The sequence below is a fragment of the Dendrobium catenatum genome, unplaced genomic scaffold (assembly GCF_001605985.2).
Source record: "Dendrobium catenatum unplaced genomic scaffold, ASM160598v2 fragScaff_scaffold_1163, whole genome shotgun sequence".
Classification (NCBI taxonomy): domain Eukaryota; kingdom Viridiplantae; phylum Streptophyta; class Magnoliopsida; order Asparagales; family Orchidaceae; genus Dendrobium; species Dendrobium catenatum.
Window position 1 is genome coordinate 24,687 of NW_021319625.1, and position 7,259 is coordinate 31,945.

The window sequence follows — 7,259 nt, forward strand, 5'->3', positions numbered from 1 at the left end:
TAGTTCCCATACCGAGTACTGAAAGCTATTTTCATCACATCAGCTTCCCTCACCTTCACCTGATAGTAACCGGATCTCAAATTGATCTTTGAGAAGACAGAAGATCCAGCCAACTGATCAAACAAATCATTAATCCGTGGCAATGGATAATTATTCTTGATTGTGACTTTATTCAAATCTCTATAGTCAACACACATACGCATTGTACCATTATTCTTCTTTACAAACAGACAGGTGCTCCCCAAGGAAAGACACTCGAATAAACAAATCCTCTATCCACCAACTCCTGGAGTTGAACTTTCAACTCCACAAGTTCCTTCGGTGCCATTCTGTACGGAGCCTTAAATATTGGAGTTATGCCCGAAAATACATCAATACAGAACTCAATATCTATATCCGGAGGTAAACAAACTAACTTATCAGGAAATACATCCGAAAAATCTCGTACAACTAGGATATCAGAAATAGAACCCGTATCTATATTCATATCTCATACTGATGCCAAAAACACCGTACAACCCTTCTTCCACATTCTTCTTACTTCTAACACAGAAATTAAACATGACAAAACACCTCTTAACCCTTGGATTACACACCTTTCACCATCCATGAACAAGTTAACTTGTTTCTTCAGATAATCTATTTGAGCCTCATACAAACTTAGCCAATTCATACCCAAAATCACATCATACGAAGAAATTGGCTACAAAATCAAATAGGCCAAACAGACCTTCCACCTCTTCCAAGAAATTTCAATCTCACATAAATAAAACTTTTGGTCTATCAAATTATCTCTAGCCGGCAAAATAACAGAAAGTGAAACATGTAATGTAATGGAAGCTAGTTGCAAAGCATCAAAACAACGCTCAGAAATAAATGAATGACTGGCTCTAGAATCAAATAAAACACGACAAGGATGTTTAGAAATGTAAATAGTGCCTGTCACCACATCCAAAGCTTCTCGAGCATCTTGCTAATTCAAACTGTACACATGTGGCTGAACTGGAGCTAGAGCTACATAACTACTAAGCTCTCTCTGATTTCCACCAGATGGTCTCCTCGTCACAGAACCCAAACCATTAGCTCTACTAGATGATCCTTCAGAAAAATTATGTGGAGGAAATGTCCTCGGCCTTCCTACCGGTCTAATAAAACTCTCAGATCTGGACTCAAATTATCGATCAAATCCGGCTTGTGGACACTCTGCAATTCGATGTACTGACTGACCACTTCTGAAACATTGACCAGTCATCCTGTAACACTTGCCAAAATATCATCGTCCATAATTTTGGCACACCGGGGCCCCATTGACTAAACCAGAACTAGGCATACTGCCACTACCATAAACTGTAGCAGATACTGACTGTCCACTCCTCTTGGAATCTCCAGATACAAATCTATTTTTCTTCCCAAAAAAACTACTGCTAGATGCATCACCACTGAATCTCTTCCTACTAGCAGACCACCATTGCTAAGTAGCCATCAGATCATTCTTTATCAGTCGAGCTCTCTCCATAAGCTCAGAGAAATCAGAAATGTGAAATGGTACCAGGGGTTGCCTCAAACTATCTCGTAGTCCCCTCAAAAATATATAGCACTTCTCCGTAGAAGTATTTACCAACTGTGGAGCATATCTGGCTAATGCAGTAAACTCTGCCTCGTACTGCATAACTATCTTGCTCCCCTGAACCAATCTCAGAAAAGTCTCCTGCATTTGTTATCTTGCAGAAGTGGGTACAAACCAAAATCTAAATACTTCAGAAAATTATTTCCATGTAATCAGAGAGTTCAGTTTACCTTGAAATTTCTCCTCCTGCTGGCCCATCCACCAGCTCTCTGCTTCACCATCCAATAGAAAAACTACTAACGGTACCTTTCTATCAGGAGGACATTGCATGCCATCAAATGTCTTTTCCAATCTCCTCAACCAATCCTCAGCTGTTATGGGCTCAACAGTGCCCTCAAACCTTGGAGGCTTCAATCTCAAAAACATTTATAGATGTCTATCTACATCTTCAGTTCTAACAGCAAAAACTCTATTCTGCATCTCGCTCATCATCTAAGCAACCAATGTAGCAAATTGTGAAACTGTATATGAACCAACCACTGGGGCAGAACTATTCACAGGAGCTGCCTGACTAGCACTCTGCCCATCAGTAATATCTGGGTCTTGCAGATCCATATCACACAGAATACAACTATACACATAAAGAAAAAATAATAAAATCCAAACAAATCGAAACTACCCCGATAGACTTACAGATCAAGTCCTATAGCTCTGTCTCACAATCCCATATTCCAAAACTATGCTTTGATACCACTCTAATTTGTCATGGCCTAACCCAACCGGAATGAATCCCACCGCGTCGAGTTGCGACGGATGAATCTAGGATCTAGCTTTGGAATTTGGTTTTAGACTTTCTTTCAATAATCAAATAGACAGAAAACACAGAGTTACTATTAAACTTCCAATATACAGAATTTCCTCCAAAGATTTTCTTCCTTCTCATTCATCAAAATAATCATGTACATTATAGTGCATGGTTATAAACAGAAAGAACATAATAGAAGAATAGAATAGCCATGATCGTACAAAAATACCTAATCTAAGATCAAACACAGAACGGCTTGTCCAACACCTCCTTTCCTTTCCCAGAACCTAAAAATCATGTATATAATAAGGATGAGCTAACAGCTCAGCAAGACTACACTAGCCAATTAAAATCTATAGAAATTCTTATATAAAAATACGCATAAAGGCGTTAAAACATTTACCATACAAAATTCAGATAATCGTACAACAATCAGAATATCAAACAGAGGTCAGAGATTCATATATAACAGAAATCAAACAGAATACTTATATTCGTTCAGAACAAATGAAGTAAAAGAGATAAAAGAACTGAATCAAATTTACGTCACATAATTATTCAAATCAGAATTCAGATCAAAGTTCAGAAAAGATTTCAAAAAACATTTAAAACATATTTCATCACAAATTTCCCTGACCCAGACAGAATCTCAAAGGATTCTGGCTCCTTATGCCTCCCTTCCGTAACACAGATTGAATCTCAAAGGATTCAGGTCCCTTATGCCTCCATTTGTGCTTACAGCACCAGAACATATCAGATATATAGAATTATCAGATCAGAATTTATTTTTCAGATTCCCGGGCCTTGATAGAATCTCAAAGGATTCTGGCCCCTTATGCCTCCCTTCCCTGACACAGACAGAATCTCAAAGGATTCTGGCTTCTTATAACTCCCTTTTGATATCACAACACATCAACATCAAATCATATCAGATACAGAGAAATCAGATTCGTATTAGAATATCGTCCACATCGAACATCAAATCACACCAGATTCAGATAAATCAGATTCGTATCAGAATATCGTATGAGAGTATAACGGCAGACAACGGAAATTCAACAGAACAAAATTCATAATTTCAGAAAATTATGAAATTACCAGAGATCGTAGAAAACATCATTTCAAGACTTTCATTGTACTGAAGTAATATTTTCCAACATTCATATAATTTTCTATCCGATAAAAACTCTGCATAATTCAAACTTCCCGGTGAAAACTTTTCAGAAAATACTCAAAACGTGCAAAAACATCATCTCTACAACATACCAAAAGTTATGTGGTAACAGTTTTGTCGATACAAAGATAAATCACTTTTAGACTAACGGAAACGAAAATCGAAACAAGAAATCCGTCAAAAACCACATTTCTGAAAATTAAGAAAGGCATAATATGCCTTACCTCGAGTCGATCAACATTTTCAACTACGGCGATGGACAAAAACAGACCAAAATCGCCCAAAATCTATTTTTTCTTCCTCTTCCTTTATTTTTCTCTCTCCTCCTCTTTCTCTTTCTTCAAAAATATCTCAACTCAGATATTTATCAAACAGAATCGTCCAGGACGATGCCCCGATCGTCCTAGGACGATCTCCTCTGGACTTCAATCGTCTAGACGAAACAATGCTCTCTGGACAAATTTCGTACGGATGAACATACCTTCGTCCTGGGATGAAGCTCTCTATCACCAAATTTTTAACTGGTCATTTTGGACGAACTCCACTTCGTCCGAATGAACCTAGAAGGAAAACAAAAGAAAGACAGGCTTTCACATTTATGAAGCCCATTTTTTAAGCGCATCATACGAGACGATCCTGCGATAGTCCTGGACGATAACGTCGGTTTGGTGCATTTAAGAGACTTTTTGGAGCTCTTCTATTTAAGCTTTGTCAAAGACTTTGAAAGTGTCTTTGGCAGCCATTGAGGCTTCATTTCTTTTGGAGAAAACTTGAAGAGAGAGCTTGAAAGGGAGAGAGGAAAGTGTGGAGTTTGAGAGAGGGAGAAGATCCTTGGAGGGAGTTTCAAGGGAGTGTGGAGGGGGTTTCACACGGTTGTTCTGACAAGCTTGTTCCTTAGTACCATCGGATTCAAGGCTCATCTTGAGGGAAATTTTGAGAAGAATAAGATCTCTTTGGTGTCAAAGGACTCGGGTACTCCGCCGCACCGGGGAAGGTGGAAGTGATTTTATAATGGATTCTTCGCCTAGCTGTGGGGGCTAAAGGAAAGACACTGAGTTTAGTACAATACTCAAAGGGTGCCTCCGAGGAGTGGATGTAGGTCAAGGTTTGATCGAACCACTATAAATATGGTGTGTTCTTTCCTTTATTATTTTCGCATTTAATTTTCACACTTTAATTTTCTTTGTGATGAATTTTGGTTTGGTTTGAGTTTGTGTTTTGATCGTGAAAGAGTTTTTTAAATACTAATTCACTCCCCCTCTTAGTTAGCTTTGGGTTGGTTCATAAGGGTTTAACATCCCTAACAAACTTTCAATATTTTACTGAATAATTAAAAGTAGTTAATTACAATTTAAATAAATCACTAAACTAAAAATCATAAAACTAAAAAATATAATAAATGTATAACAACTATTTTATGATTCAAATAATAGTATAGAACAAAATGAATAAATTGAAATTCATATTATAAAATAGTTCATATCACATTTCTCGGACCCATACAGAATCTCAAAGGATTCTGGCCCCTTATGACTCCTTTTTTAATTATGCTTATAGCACCAAAATACATCAGATATCCCTGTCTCAGACAGAATCTAAAAGGATTCTAACCCCTTATAACTCCTAGAAATTTCCTGACACAGACAGAATCTCAAAAGTTTTTTGTTCCTTATGGCTCCCAATAAATATAATTTAATCACATATACACATATATCATCATATTATAGCGATAAAAGAGTAACAGAGCATCTATCAAAATGTCACAGTATTATATAACGGTAGACAACAGAAAATCCAACTAGGCAAAAAAGTACATTTTCAGAAAATTACCAAATTATCAGGCATTATGTAAAACAATATTTTATGACTTTTTTGTACTACATCACTATTTTTTAACATCACAATAATTTTTTATTCACTAAAAACCCCACAAATTTTAAAACCCCATGTAAAAAATTTTCAGAAAATATTCAAAATATGCATAATCATAATCTCTACAACATATAAAAAGTTATGGGATGAAACTTTTACCAGCGCAAAGTTATCCCCATTTTTCACTAATGGGTACAAAATTTTAATCAAAATATTCCTTAAAACTTACTCATTTTGTGAAAATTGATATCGACATAATGTGCCTTACCTCAAGATGAACAACTTTCTTAACTGCGTCGACGGACGAAAACGGTCCGAAGTCGCCAAAAAATTGGATTTTCTTTTGACTCACCTCTCTTTCTCCTCTCTTATTTCACAAGCAACTTTTTGTTTTGATCAAAACCAAGAAAATGGCATAGAAAAAGGAATTTTAATAATAGATAAGTTCTTTTAGATATTTTTTTATTTTATATTATTAAATAATATGTAATAATTAATTTTTAGAAAAAAATTCTTAAAATTATTTAAAGATTTCAAAAAATTGTAAAAAATATTCATAAATTAACTTATTTTATTTAAAACATTATGTAAAAATTGGTTTGTAAAACAGACACCTAACGGTCCCAAAACCCCCACTTGTACCCATATGTGTCGATTTGTTAAGAAATTTTGATAGTGCCCAAAAATTATGAAAATATTAGGGAAGCTAAAACATGACATTATAAATGTTCTGACGAAAACGGTTTGTGACTTGGACTTCTCTAGGTCAACCAAAAAAATTATGAAAATTTAAAGGATTTCATAATCTACCATCCTTAAGAAAAATGTCACCTTAGACATTTCCAAAATAGAATGAGTAAAAATAAACCTAGATACAGCAGCCTCTTATCAAATTTCTTCTCCCAAGTAGCCTCTCTGGCTTATGCTTCCATTGCACATTAACCATAGGGATCTATTTGCTTCTCAATTTTCTTACATCATATGCTAAAAGTTTTTTGGGTTCTTCTTTATACTGTAAATTTGGATGAACCTCAACATCATCAGCAGATAATCACTTCCCAAAATCAGACACCCACTTTCTCAAAGATGATACATGAAACAAATTGTGTATATCAGACATATAATCGGGTAACAATAACTTATAAGCAGAACAACCAATCCTCTCACTGATCTCAAAAAGTCTAATGTACCTTGGACTAAGCTTGCTAATTCTCCCAAATATGCTAACATCTTTCATAGGACTTACTTTGACATACACAAGGTCACCAATATGAAACTCAACCAATCTGTGCTTTTGATTGTAATATTTTTTTTATCTATCTTGTACAGATTTCAATCTTTCTCTAATCAAATTGATCTTAACAATAGTATCATCCACAAAGGCTAAACCTATCACCTATCTATCTCCTGCCTCTGTCAAAGTCAAAGGTGTCCTACATTTTTTACTACAAAGAGCTTTGTATGGAGTCATGCCTATGCTGGACTGAAAACTATTATTATATACAAACTCTATCAAAAGGATATGATCGTACTAACTACCCCAAAAATTCAAAACAAATAATCTCAGAATGTCCTCCAGTACCTGAATAGTCCTTTCAGATTGTCCATCTATTTGTGGATAAAAAGTTGTACTTAAATGTAACTTCGTACCTAGTCCCTGCTAAATACCTCTTCATAATCTAGAGGAAAACATGTTATCCCGATCATATATAATCACTTTCGGCACACCATACAACCTAATAATATCTTTAACATAGGTCTGTGTTAACTTGTCCACCAGATCTATTTGTCTAATCAAAAGGAAATGGAAGATTTTATCAATCAATCAATAATAACTCATA